Here is a 21,586-nt window from a genome sequence, read left to right as displayed (position 1 = left end):
TTAATTAAAGGTTTTAGAGCTAAACTTCATTTTCGTTAACGAATTACTTTGATTAACAAGAAAGCTTGTGAGATATTCAAAAAAAATATGTTTTCATTGAATGTCTATCAATTTCCAGTCATATAAGTTGGTAGATATGGAAATCTGAAAGAGATGATTGCACCTTCTGCATGAGGTTTATAAACAATTACTTATTTTGATGTTTACTCATATAATTGAATTAGGTTCACGATTAATGGCACCCGCTGTTGGACGCAAAACCCGAAACAGCAATCCTCAAAATGCAATCAGATTCAAACATTGGAAAGCACAAACTTCACCGAAAATGTTCCGGTAGCGATTGCGAAACAAATCGTCACCATGACCCGACACCAGTGCACAATTTGTAAACCTCCGTTTGGTTCCCAGGGTCTGATTTCTCCATATCAAAATATACACCCCATTGTTTACTATAGAGCGAGGTGGCGGGCGATACGGCATTGTATTTACGTGCGCGATTGTTATGGCAAACGCGAAGTGTGACATGCCGATTTACATGCCCATTGACTTCGGAATTCGGTTCGGTTGTGATTTATTTCACTAGTTCGGCTTGGCTGTTAAGAAGTCAGTCTCAGTGAAAATGGCGACTTTTTTTGGCAAGTCTCGAATATCAACTCGAAGAGACCATCAGACAATCGGTACTAAAAGGAAACACAATACTTGATCGTGGAACAGGAGACCATTTTTAGATAAGAAGTTGCTTAATTACTCACAATAAATTTCATAATAATTTATTATTATCAATTACAAGAATCCATTAATTTATCAGTTAAATAATTTTGAACAAGGTTTTAGACTTCTCTTCCAATGACGTTGTATTTTTAAAAGAAACGAAAATACGCAATGCAACATCCACTCAACGCCATAAAACGCGGCGGAAAACGTCACATCACAAATTAATCCTTCGCCAATAGACTAACGCAAAATGAACCCCTCCCCCAGGTATTATAACGTTTGAGCGGGTCGCATAATGAACGCAAAATGAACTTTTGCTCAAATGTCAAAATCCACCAGGTGAGTGAATTTCATGAACTCCTGCACAGGTCTATTGTGCGAGCCGTAGCCAACAGCAGCGCTGCCAGTGGTCAAATTTACAAATTCACGTTATGAGAAATGTGTTGATTGATTGACTTCTTGCATACGCTCACTTGTTCTCCCCGAGCAGGAGCGACGACCTCGATAACAAAAATTGGTATGAACTAGCCTTGAATAAGATGAGCATGAGCATGAGCATTATGACCGTACAATTCGTAGTTGCTACTCCATGATTGACTGGAACTTGGATATGGTATCGTGTCAGCGCATTGCCGGCTTTCCAGGTGGCCTTACCACGCCCTATGTCCTCGGAAGGTGGGAAGGGTCGACTTCACGCCTGCTTCCCTCTGCACGACTGGTATCAAGAATGATGATGCCGCGTGCACCCCAAATTGACCTCTCTGCGATAAGGTCTGTTCGCCAACATACAGAGGGACTTGCCGACGCGGTGCCTACGCCTACCCCAGCCTTGACGAGGACCCCTTTCCGTCCTCGGGCTCGGAACCCGCTTGACCGACGCCGCGAAAGCGACGATACCATGTTGTTCTTCGCGCGGCCACTTGTTCGATAAAAGGATCGAGTTCGACCACAGAGCATGACCTCCGGTATGACCCATGAAGCCGACTCCGTTCCCTTGGACCACCTCTTATTTGCGCCTGAACTAGCCATCCTTGAGCCCACGCGCCACCTTCTGTGTAGCTTCGAGACGACGATTTGGGCGATAGCCGATAAAACGGCGTTCAGCCAACTTCATCTTTACACATCCTCCGGACTAGGTTGTCCGGGGTGATGTCCAGACCACATGTGGCAAGCATGTGGTCACGCATTGCGCGAAAACGTGGGCACACGAACAACACGTGTTCCGCCGTTCCTCTAAACCTGTGCACGCAAACACTCGGGCGAGGCCGAGTGTCAGAACCGAGTGTAGAGTACTGTCTGAAGCAACCATGGCCTGTGGGACCTGGGTCAGGTGGAAAGCGATTCCCCATGGCGCCTCTTGACCCACGTACCCATCTCCGGTATCAACCTATGTGTCCATCTACCCTTAGTGGAACTGTCCACGCACGCTGCCATTTTGACCATTGAGGGCCAACCTGACAGTCCTACGGATGCTCCTCGTGCCGCGCATTTCGAAGCACTCTATGTCTTCACCGATAACGATGTCAATAGGCATCATATCGATGATGACGCAAAGTGCATCGTGCGACACGGTACGATACGCGCTCGCAACTCTTAGGCCGATGACATACTCACGCGTGTGCGTGCGCGAACGCGTCCAAGACAAAAGATTTTCTCTTGCTGATATTCTGCTTTACGAGTGCTTGGACGCGATCCGCATCGCTCGACGCGTCAGTATGTCATCGCCCTTAGGCACATGAGCCTATACGTACTTTCTAACTTCGTTCTGTAGCAGTTAATACACAGGGCCGTGCCCCAAGCTGGCCTCCCATACCTCAGTATGGCAGGAGGGAGGGGGGCAGCAGGGACAGCAGAGACAGCATGGACCATGTCCAAGGGCTTGACGACCCTTCCCCAGCTGTCTGCGAGTCAGGGAGAACTGCCTAGGGCGTGGTGGGATTTAGCAGTGGGCTCTGCGAAAATCCCTCCCAAAAAACCACAAGTGCCCGTAAGCAGACTCTATCAAAGCGACTGTGTGCCGCTTCAAAAGCACAAGCCCAGGGGGTGCCAATTGGCATGGGGAGTGTCCCTAGTTCGGGAGGGTAGCGCGTGAGCTGCTGCGGCAGGGAGTGAGTGATGTGTTTGTGCTGAGGCAGGGGTGTCATGGCGCGTCACCGCTATTGTCACCTCGAAGCGCAGCAGAAGTCTGAGTATGGACTGCACATGCTGAGGTAGGAGTCGAGGTACCCATCGACACCTCGAAGCATTGCAGTGGAGTGTTAGAGTGAGCACCCGAAAAGGGTCACATGGAGCGAATGGTCTTTGGAGAAGCTGCTTCGGCGGCAGGGTAGCAGTGGGTTGTACCCACACAGTTGTGCACATGTGGTGCATGGGGAGTGTCCCTGCTTCGGCAGGGTAGCGTGTGGTCTGCTTCGGCAGTGGTGTGATTGATCTGCTCGTGCTGAGGCAGGAGGGTCGTAGCGTAATATCTGTAGGCCCAGGCAGTTACCGCTATTGACACCTCGAGGCATGGCAGCGGAGCGCCCGGAGAGCATCCAAGTAAGACTCAAATGGAGTGAATGGGTGTGTCTCGCGTGGGACGAGTGCCTGTGTGAGCGATAATGAGCGAGTACCTTAGTACTGCCATCCCCCAGAAGTAGTACTGCGAGGTAGTTCCTGGGGAAACGATGGTGGAGCCAAGGAGTTTAGTCGGTATTACCGGTATGGTCGAGTCCGACACTCCAGTACACTTCCGTGTGGTAGTTTGGCAACTACAATGCACGTGTACTGGGTTAGTGTGTAAATGCATTCTCCCTTGTAAAAAAAAAAAATACCTCAGTATGGACGGAGCAACGCTAGCCAGAAGCTTGTGCTTGCTGGCATAAACCGCAGAGCTATTGGACTTCATCCGGGACAATGCCACTATAGCTGTGGAGGCACGCTTGCAGGCATAATTGACGTGGCTACCAAATATGAGCTTATCGTCGATTATTACCCCAAGAGTTTGATGGAGCATTCAGAGGTGACCGCGCAGTTGCCTGCCCTTATCACCGGTTGTTGCTCCGACTTTCGGTTGTTAATAACAACCACCTCAGTCTTGTGGTGAGCCAGTTCTTACTTCCTGGAACTCATCCACTCCTCCACAATTGCGATCGAGTGGGCTGCAGTCAACTCCACCTCTTCGATCGATTCGCCGTAGACCTCCAGCGTAATATCGTCAGCGAAGCCGACGATTACCACGCCCACCGGGAACTTCAACCTCAAGACACCGTCGTACATGACGTTTCATAACACCGGACCCAGTATGGAACCTTGCGGAACCCCTGAGGTTATGTCAACGCACTTCCGACCCGCCTCCGTGTCGTATACCAGTACTCGATTCTGGAAGTAGCTTCCGAGAATCTTGTACAGGTACTCGGGCATTGCAAGACGCAGGAGCGCATCTGCAATAGCTCCCCAACTGGCTATTGAAGTCATTCCTCACGTCGAGAGTCACTACTGCACAATAGCAAACTCCCATCCTCTTACACTGGATAGCTATCTCCGCGGATTTGGCAATCGAGAAGATAGCGTCTACGGTCGACTTACCCTTTCGGAAGTCAAATTCCGTGCGTATCAACAACCTGTTGAGGATGATCTTCTCGAGCACCTTCCTGCCGTATCAAGCAGGCATATTGGTCTATATGCCGACGGATCCCCTGGTGGTTTTCCCGCCTTTGGCAATAGGACCAAGCTCCGCCTTTTCTATGCTTCAGGAAGACTCCCTCGTCCAGGCATCTCTGCATGACAGATCTGAACATCTCGGAGCCTCAGCAACGGCTGCTTTGATGGGCAGGTTCGGAATACCATCCAGTCCTGGCGCCTTACCACACTATGGGACTGTGCCATCCCGCAAGTTCCGCCACAGTTACTCTTCCTCGTCGGTTACCCTGTCCCCTGGCAGCTCCACAAAGGGAGGCCAGGGAATTGGGTCGTGACGTGGGAAGAGCCCCCGCGATGATCCTCTCCAGCATCTCTGGAGACCGCTCTGTAAGAGCCATCGCCCCACGTGCCTTGGCCATTACGAATCTATAGGCGTCACCCCATGGATTCGCGTTGGCACTTTGACACAGGCCCTCGAAGCAGGCTTTTTTGCTTGATCTAACCCCAAAAAAAAATCATGCGTATTTTCCGTTTATGAATCTTATAGTCAAGTTTGCTTGAAACATCTATCAAATGCACATAATTTAAATGTATGTTTGGATTAGAAAGACAAGAAATCTATCGAGAGTTTGAATGTTGAGGATAAAATTGCCACATGTGCAGTGCACAGGTTGCACATGCGGACGCAACGCCTCTGGCAAAAGATGATTTTTTTAGCACGAGTTGTACGGAGTCAGCAAGCCTCGTTGGATAAATACTACGAGTGCTGAAAAATCGAGTTTTTGACATGATAATTCTTCCCAATAAATTGTGTTGCTGCATAGTACAATCAAATCTATGTTATCGTGCCAAATTGCATAGCTCGACGAGCCATTAAGCGATAGATGAAATTGCTTTTGGAAAATTTTGATGTCATATTCATCAAACTATTACATTTATTATGGGGCGCAGAGAATGCACGATTTTAGCGCTTACCCAAGCTAATTCAGCAAAATGTAATCATGTAACTACTGTTCTGATGTTGGTTTTTCATTAAAGCACCCAAATTAGTGCTATAATGTTTTTTATGCAACTCATTTGAGTTGTATAATATTCATTACAGCACCCATTTCGTTGGTATGGAAAAGTAGGCCGTTTTATCACTCAAAGACGAACTGTAAACCAGGTATAATGATCAGGAATTGCAAAAATGAAGTTTTTGAGATTTTGAACTCGACGTGTTATTCTAAAGCAAATTTTGAAAATCCAATACAACCATGGTCCCATATTAGATATCCAGAAATTTTAATGAACTATAATTTCTAAATGGCAGACTTGATTATTAAAGCTAATAAAAAATGGGTGGCCAAATAATTCCGAGTTAAAAAAAAAATTGAATCTATCAAGCAATTTTAGATTTTTTAAATCCGACCAATTCATTCACCCCCACACTAGTTTTTGGGTATGTATTCTTAATTGTTAATAAACAGATTTTTTTTTATAAAAAGTTGATATTTCTAAAATAATTTCAATCAAAAAGTTTTGAATTACATCATGATCGGTGAATTACATCATGATAAGGCGTATGTATTCGCGAACTTTTTTCATACGCATATGTTCTTTACAAAATCCTACCGGAGTTAGGAGCACTAAATTACTAAATGAACACCCTCCTTAGCAAAAATGAGCATTTTGTCGTGTCATTTTGTTTTTCTTTTTGAAAAGGCCTTTAATCAAGTTTTTTTTTTCCTTATAAAGTAATTTACTGTATGGGTAAATAAAGTAGGCAAATAAGATTAGATTAGGTATCTAGTGTAGTGTAAATAACATAAGCTGCGATTGTTTTCTCAAGTCGAGTCAATTACGAGACACTGAAGACGACCACACAGTAATGGTCGAAATACGTATCTGCAAAGATAACGAAAATTAACTGGTGGAATTAAATGGACAGTACTTAATTCGTCTTAGACGGTTGAATACATTCCACTAAAAGAGCTTAATATATTTTTCTGACTACTTAAATGTTGTACGAATATTATTTTTACCGTTCTCGTATACTAAGTATACGTAAAGGCTATATGATAGCTCCAAAAACAAACTTTTCATAGAAGGACCGGAGACCCATAGTGTTATATACCGATCGACTCAGCTCGACGAATTGAGGTGATGTTTGTGTGTATGTGTGTGTGTGCGTGTTTTTTTTCTTCCTAAGCAATGGAGGGGGAATCTGCTCAACAGACATCCTGGGTTGTCCAGGAAGTGCGGGGTTAGGGATCACCGAGGGAGGAAGGACTACATCCCTGACCTGCTAAACTGTTTCCATTGCCGCTAAGCCCATAGTCCCTTCGGTACAACCAGAAAGTAATGCTTCAGTAGGGCCAGTGCACAACGCACCCTTGAGGTTAGCTGCGTGTCCTTGCAGCACCGAACATCGTAACTCACTTTTGTGTGTGTGTGTGTGTGTGTGTGTGTGTCTTAATCAGGAATTTGATGAAATAGTAATTAAAGATCCTAAAATTAATATAATTAAAAAAATATTATTAGAATTTTTTTTGATTAAAAAGAAAAGGATTATAACCTTGCGCACCAACCCAAAAAAAATGTCACTCATTTTTTGAGTACTTATCCTTAACCGATTTCCTCGCAACAAGTTGCATTCGACGCAAGATACTCTACCATTCTTTCCTATTGCAAACTGGCCAGAGTAATGGCCAAAATACTATTTTTATAATGCACGAGAAAGGCACCATCACCGCTAGGTGGATTAATCATGGTTTTTATATAAGGCTCAGCTAGCAGTGTGAAACAGCTTTTCTTGTGAACAATTCCTACAAACTTGTTCGTTGCTATAAAAAATGATCCGAAGAATTGTATTCGTCATTTTATTTCAATATAGAGTACATGAAATAAAAGGCTAAGAGGCACTGGAAACACAAGGTTGGCTTTTCGTTGCACCGTTTGTATCATTTATTGAGTATCCGCGATCTTTAGTGGATTTAAACTAGGGCACGATGTGGCGACTCGCCAAACTGAATATTGTCATGGATATTTAATTATATACGCCAGCAATATTCAGAACAAAATACTAATATCACGGATATTTTAATCAATTTTATTCGAAATTTCCGATAGAATTTCTAGAGAAGTTACTGAATAAAAGTCCGGAGCATTTTATGATCTTTTCATCGGGAATTCCTTTGATATTTTTTTCAGAGTTTCCTTTGGGAATTCTTTTCTTCAATTAAATCATACAAAATACCTGGATTCTATCCGATATTTTGTTGGATGTATTCTTCCAGAAATTTTAATACTTCCTTGGAGTTATTTTCAACGAAAGTTTGAAGGAATTTTTTAAGAATTTTCAACGAAGAAGTCAAAGATTTCCTAATGGGATTTGCTAAGAAATTCCATTTCCAAACTATTTCCCAAAGGAATGCCTAAAAAATCAAAAGAATTCTCCGAAGAATTTTCCGCTGGTATTACCGAAAAACATCCTAAAGGAATTTCCTCAGAAATATTTAAAGAAATTTTAGAAATTCTGTAGAAAACTCCAGAAGAATTACCGAAGAAATTTCTGAAAGAGTTAATTGCCTGCAGAAAGATCTGAAAGATTTGCTGGAGTAAGTTCTGTATGAATTTCTGGAGGACTTTTTTAGAAAATCTCGATTTTTTATTTTATTTTTATTAACGTCTTTTTTTAATTTAGAAATTAAGTTCGATGCTAACAGGAATTTCTGAAGAAATTTCTTAAGGTATTTTCGAAAGAATCTCCATAGGGATTTCCTGTGGATTCCCGAGGGAACTCCTAAACAAATTCCTTAAAAAATCTAATGCAACTTCCGAGGAAATTCCTAAGCGAAAAAAAAATTTCTCAAAACCTTAATAATTTTCCGAAGGAATTTGTAAAGTAATTCTAGAACGAATCCCCACAGGAATTTTTGAAAGAATATCCGAAAGAATTGCCAAAATATTTTCCGTAGATCTTTCTAAAGCAGTTTCGGAAGGTATTTCCGGATAATGTTTGAAAGGAATTCGTGAATATATTTCTAAATGAATGATTCGAAGAATTTCCTAAAGAATTCGAAGAAGAAGTTTCGAATTCCGAAGGAACTCATGAGGTAGATTCTGAAGTAATTCTTAAAATTCATTCTTTTCGAAGAAACATTGAGGAGCAATTTAAAAATGATTTTTAGATTTATTTTCGAAGTTGTTTCCAGAGGATTTTTCAAAGAAATCCCAGCTAGTTAACCTGTCTTTAGAGCCCTGGCCTTCCTCACAGCACTGGACCGTCCTTTGCTTCCTCTTCTTACTTCCTTCCTTTTAAGGCTGTGCGGGCTTACCGGTGGTATCACCGGGGTGGCTTGGAGATCTTCCTCTCTTCTTGCTTCGTTACAACTCTAAGCAGGACGATCGACTAGCAGCGGAAACAATGCCGGATTAGGCCAACTACGGAACCAGGGAATTACGGCGGATCGCAAAGACAGTGGGGTTGTCCACAACGCCTTCTCTTGTCCCACATACTTTCTCTCTACTCTTCAACTTCCAACTTTGGAGGATCGAAGAGTGCCACGCGTGAAATCGGACGTAACTTTTTTCCTGAGTCAAATTTTTCAGCGATCCAATATAGAGAAGTTTTTGAGTACAATTTTTCTATCGCCGATTTCCATTTCGACGTTTTGATGACCCCTATCGTGTTGGTGATCCTTGTTCGTAGAGCCTCTGCTATGATCGAGACGAATAGGAGCGGAGTAATGCTAGGGCATCAAAATAAGGTAAGAACGTGGGCACGAGCTATGGAAATGATTGAGAAAGAAGTGGACAACACAACAAGGGTGAGTAAAGCCTGTCCACGTTAAATTTCGGACACCCATCATCCAACGCGATTTTTTTAAATTTCCACAAACCACGGAGAAGACTAATTTACACACAACTGAATTTCTCCGCTGTATGTAATACATTCAGCGTGTTTTAATTCTCGTCCAAATTGATAAAGTAGCTAAAAATCATTTGTACATTATCTCAGTGTTCGAAATTTAACGTGGACAGGCTTTACCAGATGCTATAATTGAGTTTCAAATCTCCCGGAGTGATTGGACACTATTTATTTCAAAAGCATTTCAGGCGTTTTTCCGCTGCTCGTCACAATTATACACAATATATTGTTATCCCGCTTTTTACGAAAATGTATTGATTTGATGTAGGTACTATGGAACATGTTGCGTTTGCTAGCATTGAAGCATTATTAATAAGATATAAGAAAAAAGCAATTTTTGCTATTTTCGAATTGCAAAATTTTAGTCTGACGTTCATCACTTTCGAAAAATCCATTTTTGTATGCATTGTATCATACATACAGTTCTTATGTCGATGTGCATACATCGATGGCAATACGCTAAAACCGATAGCCAGCGTATTTCTGTCAAATATTATCCGTTGTTGGGTGTCAATAGCGCAAAACTATAATTGGAAGCGAGAAATAAAAGGTGACTGATCTGATCGGAAGTTAACTGCTTTGCTTTATACTCTACTTCTTAAGTACCTTCGAAACCTCCAAAAAAACTCAAGTTTTTTTTTGCATTGTGCTGATTTTTGCATCAATGAAGCTGTTATTCATTCATTATTGGTTTGCTTTGTAAGAAGATGAACGTTGCTCGTTCCCTTTTTTTATGCGGATTCTTCTATTTGAAAATTGAAAAGGACAATAACTTAGGCTTTTAATAACAAATTTACTCAGCTCTTTAGTGTGCATCGCGTGCGTGTTAAGTGTAACGCTTTTTTCTTGGAGAAGTTCCGGTTTCAGCTACTGCTACTGCTCCTGTTATGGCATTAACGTTGACTGAATGGACGTATCCAAAACGTCCAAAACAGAAAACGTTCGCACTATGATTTTACTGTTGCAATTGTGCTGAAATTATGTGATATTTGGCAACATTATATTTTTGTATACCCATTCATAGATTTCTCCCGAGAAGTTACCGATAGTTTTTATTTTCCTCTTTTACCTTAGAGCTTTTAAACGACATGATATATACACAACCTAACGGTGTTTTCTGTGGTCAGTATTTCGAATCGAATTTTGGAAACGAGACCGAGAAAAAGACCATCCACTATAACTGCCCTCTCATTGTGATTTTGATTTCAATTCTCATGCTTTCTGCATTGATTATAAACAATATTGTGTGATTTTCTCTTTCGTCGCTTCACTGGCCCTTTTACCATGTTATGAACATGTTGCTTTTTCAAAATTTCAGAATCATTAACATACCTGAATTCTTAAATTCAATTATACTCCAAGTACCATACAAACATTTGATTTGATTTTGCTCTGATCAATATTAGAGATCAAAGCAAATCACCCCAAAATGCTGAACATTTCAATTAATACAAATAAAGTCGGTGTTCCATTAGGTGCGTAAAAAGCCATTCGCAGATCTAAATCAGCAGTAAATTATTTAAGGGAACTTGCTATTCCACTCTCCCAATCTTCTTGACCTTATCAAATTGCCTGAATATTATCCCGAAACATATTCAAATTAATAAATATTAAATGTATCAAACTTTCAGTAAAGATAAAATTATGGTCTTTTATCTGTAATTGAAAATAAAACCGCTCTTCATATTAACACATCTTTATTACGAATCTACCAAGCACCTAACAACCATCTCTATTTTTTTATATTACTTTGCTGAAATGATTTTCAAATCTTATTTCCATTTACTCTTTGATGATGATTTTGTTGTTAGCACCGATAAAAACATAACATCCTAAAAAAAAAGCTTAATTTTGCTTCATTTCTTCCATTTCATTCTAATGATTTCACTTTCGTTTTTCTTTTTTTACGACTCATTCTCAATACTTCAATCTCCTCGTTCTTATAAATCTCGTCTAGTTACTTCTAAATTTTTCACTGTTTTACGAGAGCATCTTCCAATCAACCAAATCCATTCAAGTCGAACTTCCTTTTTAGCAAAACATATTTTAATAAGATTATACACTAACTTCTGTTTATAGTTTTATCGTCGAATAACTCACTTGCAAAAAATTGTCAGTGTAAAGTGTCAGTGTCAATGTAAAACTAGTAGTATGTCCTTAAACAATAAATCGCCGCGTTAAAAGCACTTATGTCTTTAAAATTGCTGTTAAACAAAACAGAATAGTGGTAATTTATGTACAAGTCAAATAACCATTGTGCATTTCGTTTTATGTACTCAATGATCCTGGAGAAATCGTTTTGATTACTGAGCAGCACAAGTAATCGGTCAAGTTAACCAGTTCAAGAGGATATTATAACAACACTTAAATCAACTTTACTATTGAAGCCTTACCCTTTTTCTACTTTCCTCGCATTCAAAGAAGCAATCACCCATTTTGTGCGATTGATTGTTTACCCTTACGATGGATAAACAATAAAATATCTAAAACTAGTGCGCGTCTTATCGTGTTTTATTTAGTACGCAGAACGATCACGCGATCACCAAAATGTTCTGTTCTGCTGTGTGCGGTCGATAAGTCAGAATGCCAATAATGTTGTATGTTGTATTTTGAGAAATCCGTTCCTATTAGTTTCTGTTTATCCCACCCAACTAACACAACCTCCTTCCCATGGTTATTGTGGAGATGCAGAGGCATTCTCGATCTCTAGTAGCAACAATAACCACACACTAACATTTTCATTCCCCTATATTCAAATCTTTCTTCTCAATGCATATTTCAAATATATCTCTTTTGTCAACTCTCTACCTCGCTTTCCATTTTGTTGGTAGAAAATACCTATTAGGTTGGTAAGAAAATAGATCAGAGTGCGCTTTTATTAGATATGCAGATTGTTCGCGAGAACAGGCAGAACGGTCGGCCGCTCATTACATAATTTGTTCTGCTTTGTGCGGTTAGCAGAACGATCGCCCGATCATCGAAATGTTGTTCTGCTTTGTGCGGGTTAATTAGAAAGTGAAAATTCAGTTCGCGTCAGTAAGCAGAACGATCGGCCGGTCATCGAAAAAGTTGTTCTGCTTTGTGCGGTTAGCAGAGAGATCGGCTGGTCATCGACAATTTTGTTCTGCTTAGTGCGGTCGGTAATCAAAATAATTAGTGTTCGTTCGGTTATGTTTGAATTGATCAAACTACACGCTATACACGGCATACCGTTTACCAAAACGAACCTGCCACAATACCTACCCCATATATCCAACATCCCAGTGATTTCTCGTGGAAGTGCAGATGACTCGTCGGCTTCTATCAAAGCGAGTATCATGTCAACATTTTCCTACCCATTCCTTAATTGACCTGCATTCGGACACGGCCGGCGCTGGTATTGCTTATTTTGGGTCACCAGTTCTTACACATTGAAGATGTTAGTCCCAAACTTCATCTATTGGTTCTCTGTGTAATTACAGCTGGCCTGGCAATAACGGAGTAGCAACCGTGGGCGGTCAATCATGCTCATGCTCATGCTCACTCTTCAACTTCCAACTTTGGTAACTTTGTTACTTTGTAACATCCGTTCGCTTCAAAATACTTTGGAATAGTGACCGCATCCCAGGGTCATGACCTCCTTTTCAGGTCATTGACCTCGTCTCATAGTATCGACCCAATTAGGCCACCCCTTAATGGCTACTTAACGAAGGTACTTCTGCCTCTCCGGTGTTGGGTTGGAGGACTATGGTGAGTGGTTGGATGCGGTCTTATAGGGTGATGGAATCTAATCATGCCCTGATCTACTGCAATTGCTAAAGTACTGGGAAAACGTTCGAGACGAGTTTTACCTGCCATTCACAAACAATTAACGCATTAGACTACATTTTCAAGAATTTCTCGGAAACGCTCATCACATTACATAACTAAAACTTACAAATTCGTTTATAAATTCCCCAGGAGTTTCTTTTATTCTAGATTTTTTTGAGAAATTCCTGGGATGATTTCTAAAAGTTTTGCTCAAGAAGTTTCTTGAGGAATTTCCGGAGGTCTTAGGATTTTCTTGAAAAAAATTAAAGAAAGAATTCGACGTGAAAGTATTGACCTAATGGCTAAGGGAAATTCCGAAGGAATTCCAGGAAGAATTTTCGAAGGAATTACTGGATACATTTCTGGATGATTTTTGAAAAAATCCCTCCGGGAATTGCCGAAGACATTCCTGGGGTAATTTTCAAAGGAATTTTTGGAGCCATTTGAGAATAAATTACTGGTACATTTTCCGAAAGAACTCTTTTTGAAGGAAATCCAGGAGAAAATCCAGATGGAACAATTCCAGAAGGAATTCTGGAAGTAGTTCCTGAAGGAATTTCCGAAGGAATTCCTGTAGAAATCTAGGAATTTCTTCGCAAATTCTATTTCGAGTTCCTTCCTTAATACCTTTGTGCTTGAAAATATATTCAGGAAACTCCTTCGGAGATTCTTTTAGGAATTCCTTCAAAAATGCCATTGGATATTCTTTGAAATATTCTTCCAAAAATTACTTTACGAATTCGTTCGTTTCGATCGTTTCGTCAGTTTTTAATCCATTCATAAATTCAATCAGATTTTTTAAAAGAAATAATTCGGAGATTCTTTTTGAAACTCTTTTAGAATTTCCTACGGGAATTCCTCTACAAAATTCGCCAGAAATTATTTTGGGAGCTCCTCCAGGAATTTCCTCTAGGATTAATTTTAAAATAATCTGGTACACATTTCAAGCCTGGATCTACAATATCATTACTTTACTCAACATAAGCTGACTTAGACCTGAAAACAACCCGCCATCAATTCTGACTTTGACTAATATCAACTAGACATTTGTCCATAGAATATGCCTAAAACCTCATTAACTCAATATCATCCAATACCTCGGGAGAATTCTGAGGATAGTGCAAAGTGGGGAAAACAGTAATTAATGCCTCTAGCTGATAAAATTAGAATCCATACAACAATGCCATCCCTACATGAATGATCATAACAATTTAGTAAATTATTTTGTAATAACTACCCAAATTAAAATTATTTTTCAAAGTGTACTTTTAACGGGGAAAAATGTACGCTATATCGAGTGACGTTATATCGAGTGTACGTTATATCGGGGGTACGTTATATCGAAGATTACCTGTACAACATAAGATGCTGAAGTGGAGACGATATACGTACATATGGGGAAGTCAACTTTCCCAAATAATCCATATTTTATACCTTTCCAATTATTTTTAAAATTTCAAACAAAAAACCGAAAAAGTTCTGTTTCAAGTTTGGTCTTGGTTGCTTGATTTTGAACCAACATCAGGCCATTTATTCAGACATTCACACGTGTAGTTTCTTCGCGAAAGTTGACCTTAAATAGAACAAAAACCCAGATCAATCCACCTAGCGGTGATGGTACCTTTCTCGTTTATTTCGAGTTAGTAATTTATACGCACTTTTGGTATGAAAAGTTTTTGTCCATAACTTATGAGCCCATAGTCCGATCCGGCGAATTTTCAATAGGAAACAATGGGACAGGATTCTTCATCAAACGCAACTTGTTGTGAGTAAATCAGTTAAGGATAAGTGGTCAAATAATAAGCTATACTTTTTAATGTACTTTTATATGAAAAAAAGTATTTTGGCCATAACTTCTAAGCCCATAGTCCGATCGGGTCAATTTTCAATAGGAAACAATGGGACAGGATTCTGCGTCGAATGCAACTTGTTGCCAGCAAATCCGTTTAAGGTAAGTGCCTGAAAAATGGGCTAGACTTTTCCACTCGTTGTTGTCTAAACAAAAAGTATTTTGACCATAACTTCTGAGCCCATAGTCCGATCCGGCCAATTTTCAATAGGAAACAATGGGACAGGATTCTGCGTCGATGTGTGCGAGCAAATCGGTTAAGGCTAAGTGCCTGAAAAGTGGGCTAAACTTTTTGCGCACATATACACACATACACACACACACACACATACACACAACAGACATCACCTCGATTCGTCGAGCTGAGTCGATCGGTATATAACACTATGGGTCACCGAGCCTCCTATAAAAAGTTTGTTTTTGGAGCGAACATATAGCCTTTACGTATACTTTGTATACGAGAAAGGCAAAAATGCAAAGAGATGACCAAAAAATATGCTGAAACAATACAAAGAGATGGCCAATTGGTGAAAAAAGTTCTTTTAATCAGCAAACATGATAGAAATTGGGCAATTCATCAAACGTTGAACGACAAAAATATTCGCCTATTGTCGAACGTCTGTGCATTTTGATGTGCCATTATTGCCAATATGCAACAATTTTAGCCGTACAACATTTGGTTATTTCCCCTAATTCAATCGAGGATTACTCAACCCTTTCTAAAACTGTGTCTGACATACATAAATGTTGTGGCAGATAACGTTCATCGTGTTTTACCACATGATGATTTATTTTGACAACTGATCGTGCAAACAATCATAAACCGTTGTCTTCCGTTCATACAATACAACTTTCAACTCAAAAACTTGTCTTTACTATGCGCACATGAACTAGTTCCAACCTATTAATAGAATACACTTATCTCTGTCCAAATTCGAATGCTACAGCAAGCTTATCGCTGCAAACAGAGTGCTCTACAAAGTAAACATCGTCAAAAACATATTACAAATTAATGCACATATAAATCGACCCTGTCTTCCTCCAAATACCCACTGAATTCCAAAGTAAATCGAATTTTAAATTGAGGCTAAAAAACGGCAAATTAACTCACAATTTCACTCCCGCTCCGGATTCACCTGCCAAGTAATCGCTGTGGTCGTCTTTCTCGCCGTATACTCTGCTACTGCAAGGTGATCCTCAATTGGCTGCAACCGGAGAAAATCCGTGCAAAAGCGCCATCAACAACGCTGACGACTCATTTCCTTTTCGACTGGCGCTGATTCATCACAGTAACCGGGGCCTATAGGCCTGGCTAAGTGCCCTTCTAAGACGGGATGTAAGCGCTTTTAATCTTTCACTGGTGATCGCACTTTTTCTCCGCACTCTCGCGATTCGGAATTCGGTCACCACACACCACACACAGTAGCCCGGCTTCTTCGTTGATTCGGTTAACTTCTTTTGGTTACGAAAGCCTACTTTGTTGCACTTGTCGAACGAATTTTCCGACGATCTTTTTTGTCACTGCACAAAACAATCATCCCACTTGGTGACCGTATTCTGTGTATGTTTTCACAATCCCGAAGAGTACCGCGCACTTGCCGCGAAGCAGGAAAAACCTGATCTTCGGCGAATCAAAGCACCCCAACTTCAACAGCACAACCGCGATGTGTACAGCGGCATAGGAAGCCAACCAACACACACTGAATAGGTACGACGTCGGCGGCTGAAAGGTCGTTGATATTCCAGGCCAACCAGCTGCTCAATCTCGAAGCGATCGTTAAAGATCGATTGCCTCTTTCGGTTTCACTATTCTGCTGAAGACTACTTGATCGTACTTTATTTCTTTCGGTTCTGTTATTTTCTGAAAGATCGCGTTCCGTTGCTCGATGATCGCAACCACAATGACAACCTACAAGCTGGCGGATTTTTTCTTTCGGTTAACTCACCACGAAGACACGGCCCGCAATTTTTGGGAATTATTAATCTGCGAGAGGCACTTAGCGGATCAGTACACACAACTTGCGGGCCTACTTAAACGGGGTTCGGCCGGCCCTAGTTGGTCCATCCAGGCGCAGCAATCTTCACTATATACAGTTTCAAGCTTTCGTGCTGCCTGCCTGATGGTTTGGTGCGGCCGTGCCACACGACAGGGCTGGTAGCGGGTCAATTTGATCAGGGTGCTAAAGTTTCAATCTGGGACGGGACTTGCAAAGAGGAAAAAATGTAACTTCATCTGCTGCCAGTCAACTGCTATCACGAATTGTCAGATGCAGTCAACAGTTTTTTGTGTATTGGTATCCCAAATAAAATATTCCGCATGATTTTTGTTTCACGAAGACTTTTTCACTTTAACGAGTATTCCAAATCATTCGGTTAGCTTATTAATAATCAGTTATAAACATGTGTCTTATTCCTGGTATAAAAATCCTTATAAAAATAAATTTACTAATTCGCGAATTGGATACACTTTTATTGTGCTCCGAAGAGTCCACCCAGAGCTTAGGTGAAACCTGGGACGGGACTTGCAAAGAGGAAAAATGTAACTTCAGCTGCTGCCAGTCAACTGCTGTCACGAACTGTCAGGTGCAGCCAGCAGCTTTTTGTGAAAAATACGGAAGAAGTAAACTACCCAATAGTGAGTTTAATTCACCCAACCTCGAACATCCGTACGGGAAGCCAAAATTGAGTAAGTAGGGTCAAAATAGTTTGCCTTTACTCCCATGTTAAAAATGTACCCAACGGAAAATTTATTCACCCAAATTGAAGTTTAATTCACTCAATTTCGACCTCAGGTAATAAAACTCAAAATTGGCTTCCCGTATTTAACTGGCGTCGTTGATTGTTTGGCTCTTTTGTTTTGACAACAAAAGAAAGAGTGGATGAAAGAGCAGATTTTTTGTCAACTGTGTAGGACAACTCTGGATGGAAAGAACTCTGGATTTTATGACAAGCGGGCCATTTTATAAAAAAGACGGTAAAGCAGAGTTTGCATAATTAAGGTTCCCCAAACACACGCGACGCGACAGTCGCGACGCGATTCTATCACTTGGCGACAACGATTCTGTCGCCGTTGGTATAGAAGCGTAAATAGAACATTGCATGCAGCGACCCAACGATAGAATCGCGGCGACTAGTTGTCGCCGTCGTGGCGATGAAATCGCTTAGGTTTAGGGAGCCTTTATTTCTCAATTGAGATTGGTAAAAAAGCACAAACCTCTCACAATTGTTACAAGCCACAAAAGCATTATTACCGCAACATGATATGCGATTAAAACAAATTCAGATAGTCCGTTGAGGACAATGGTTTGTTAGCACTGCTGTATAACAAGTTGAAATGCATTATCAATACCGGTGAACCCGTGATTGAATTTTTTTATGGAGTGTATGACCCATTTGTGCATTCCTGAATGTATTAGTTTGCGAAAAACTTCTCTCACAATTTGGTGAGAGTAGAGATTTTTTTAATTTCTCTCTTGATTCAATCCCTGCGTAAAAGACTATTAAAATTTGTTGCACTAATACTTCAACTAGCAGAATTTATCTTTTTTGGTTAGAGCCAAAATCAATTAGAATTGACTTGCCCCCTCAACAATTCATCTCGTTCTACTGTCTCGGTAAATCCTATGACTTATTTAAATTTATCTTTCCCAAAGAATCCATATTTTTTAAGCTTCTAACTATTTAATAAAGCGGAAAACAAAAGCTTAAGCATGTGCTGCACGTGTGAACAATTTATATGATATTGGGTCAAAATCAGGCGAATGTTAGGCTACACTTAAAAACAATATTTTAGATTTTGTGTTTTTATTTTTATTTTTTTGCGAGAACGGACAAGATTCAAGCAAGCCATACCCCGTATATGTTTTCCAGACATGCTGCAGACAGAATTCTGCATATGAATATGAATTGAAAATCTGAAACAAATTGCGAAAATCTAGGGAATTTTTCGATTTGGAATAGACACCCTGTAATCATTGTAAATGAAATAGCTACTGAAACAAAATATCAAATATTCTACTGTGCAAGTTTCAGATGAAGAGGAATTCTTGGGAGCTCTGATGAGTAACTCTGCAAGAATCTCTGGAAAAACTATTGCAGGAACATTATTATTAAGAGCTCCATGGCAAAATGTTTGAAGATTTTTTGGCAGAATCCTTTCATAAGAAATTTTTGAGAACAGTTAGATTTATTTCTAAAAAAAATCTTGAAGCTTCTGAAGAGCTCCATACCAAAATGTTTGTCGAATACATGGATGAACTCCAGAAGCTCAACTATCGGAAAAACTCTCTTAAGGCTCAAGAAAAATTGGGCGATGAAAAAAGCTTTCTGAATGTTTTACCCGTTTTACCACCGGCGGCCAGCCGTCTGTCTCTTTCTGTCCTTCGAGAAATTGAAATTGTGGTACTGCAACACCGAGAAAAAACACAGCCACTTATTAAAAAAAATACGGATTTATGTAGTGGTTTGTTACCAATTTGTGTTCCCCCTTAAGTATTTGTTGGGAACAATTTGGTAAATATTTCAAGTATAAATTCTGGAGAACATGTTCTGGAGTCTGAAGCAACTTTTTGAGCAACATGAAGAGGAAATTCTTTTGGATTTTTTCAATGATGTTGATACTTGATATGAGTATTTTAATAAATATCAAAAGAAATCAAAGATTCGAAAATTCATTCATTCACATTCTCCTATAGAAAAAAGAAATTTTGTCAAAATTTATGGAAAGACTTTTTTAAGAAGAAAATTAACAAGTAACTTCTTTAAAGAAAAATAATTCAAAACTCATCGAACTCCGAGAGAGTTTCTGCATGTTTTGAACAAAATCCAGAAGGAAGCCTTTTTTATATATTTTTTAAAATTTCAGTTCAGTTCGTTACCCAAATCAAAACATGTTTATCACTATCATAAATGAAACAATATGAAATACACGAAACAAAGAAAATGGAATGAGATAAATAGTTAACCGAACTTATACTAATATAAGTTGTATAATGCACATTAACTAAAACGTTTATCTTCACTTCACTAAAGAACTTTTTTCAAAACCATTGATCACTACCAGCCCTGTGTTGTTCTTTTCATTCAACTCTTCGTGTCATTTACTTCTTGTTGTTCCGCAAAAGTCACACATCCAAGTAGCCTTCAATGGGCTTTGTGCAGTTCTTTTTTTGTTGTCTTGAACACGTCGCCCGACAACGACCGAAACGCACCACGTCGACGACTTCTGGATGTGATTATCCCAGTAACTGTTTGGGAAAAATCCGCGAATCAAAAACCAATCCTTTCCACTCACGAACTAAGGAACCGTTCCAAAAACGAGGAAAAACCGTGCGCTTTGCCAAATCCGGACCCGCACTTAAGCCATAGAACTGCCTGGCTGGAAGAGGAGCGACCGACTGCTGCTGCTGCTGGACTGGTTTTTTCGGCTTCCTCTTCGTTCACTCCATTCTCTCGCCCCATCATCGCATCGTTCGCTACAATCGGTTTCGTTAACTGCACTGAACAGCCCACACCGTCACGACTACACACAACAAACGGCACGCATCAGCACCGAGTTGGGTGGCAGTCGGATGAGGCTCTCAGCTCAGCACAGCCCACCAGCGAGCGAAGGAATCGCGCCTCCTCACCAACACCCAGTCAAATGGTGATCGAGATCATGTGCTATGATGCTGCCTATGCTGTTATTATGAATGATCTACGGAACCTGCTCAGTTGGAGCATGGCACGCTTCTTACAACGACCAGTGCAGCCCGCTGCCTGCATACTATGCTGCACTTAGCCGCCTCACGCATACGCCTGAAGTCTCCCCTCGGTGTAATATGCTGCGATCGCGGTGCAACATCCAAATGTGTATCAATGCTCCACCATAATGTTGCAGCGGTAATCGTTCTTAAACTCACATTCCGACAGGGATCCATCTCAAATCCAAAAGTGATTTATGTTGCGCTGTGTCTGCTGTGTGCAGTGCACTGCACCCGCACCGGAACCGTACCGAAACGTGATGAATGAAAATACAAAAGTTAAGCCACTCCTAATTGATTGAGTGGATTATGTTTCGGTCCATGTCGCGCGAAGGGACTTGCTGCGAGTAGTCAACCATGTGATCGCACGAGATTCAAATTTATTATGTTATAGGCGTTGCTATGAGACGACGACGACGAACAACAATTGGCTGGCTGATCAGTAGGCTGACTTAATTCGCGTGGGCACCAAATTATAACATTTTTATGTCTATTTCAAAGTTCGTATGAGATGAGGGTGTTTCAATGAAGTGAGAATGAATTTCTTAGAGTAGAGTGATACAGCGAAACCTCCATGAGTCGATATTGAAGGGACCATCGACTCATGGAAATATTGAGATGTGGAACAGGAAATCTTTGAAAAGCTATTTGGTGGTCCCTCCAGTAACAGTAACCCAGAAAATATTTTTTAATATGGCATAATTTGCTTCCATGAGTCGATATCGAGTCATAGAACATCGACTCATGGAGTTTTGACTGTATGTACTTCGAATACGGTGAGAAATGGAAAGCCGTTTCGAGTGATCATGTACCTAACACGGATATTCGTGTCTAGACAATTAAAGAATTTTAAGGTCTACTATAAACATATTTCAGTGCACCAACGTCTGCTCCTTGTAGTTTTGTTCAAACCTTTTCGATGGTATAATAGACTTTTCTCTCTCTTCCATATCGAAGATA

General features: G+C 40.5%; 1 protein-coding gene across 5 annotated transcripts in view; it reads right to left on the bottom strand.

Moving 5' to 3' along the window:
- The window catches only part of LOC134226558 (sodium-dependent transporter bedraggled-like), an 822,794-nt gene extending 802,456 nt beyond the window's left edge, over positions 1 to 20,338 (bottom strand). The window contains exons 1-2 of one of the 5 annotated variants that reach the window (XM_062707408.1): positions 20,179 to 20,338; positions 15,997 to 16,801 (exon numbers count right to left, since the gene is read on the bottom strand). The gene's annotated coding sequence lies outside the window, so the exon portion shown is untranslated. Of the gene's footprint in view, positions 1 to 15,996; positions 16,870 to 19,988 lie in introns of all 5 variants that reach the window. The other 4 variants (XM_062707407.1, XM_062707406.1, XM_062707410.1 and 1 more) reach the window with 4 other exon arrangements.
- Positions 20,339 to 21,586: the final 1,248 nt, after the last annotated feature.

The sequence above is a fragment of the Armigeres subalbatus genome, chromosome 3 (assembly GCF_024139115.2).
Source record: "Armigeres subalbatus isolate Guangzhou_Male chromosome 3, GZ_Asu_2, whole genome shotgun sequence".
In the NCBI taxonomy this organism is placed as follows: Eukaryota; Metazoa; Arthropoda; class Insecta; order Diptera; family Culicidae; genus Armigeres; species Armigeres subalbatus.
This window is presented reverse-complemented; position numbering and strand designations above follow the sequence as displayed.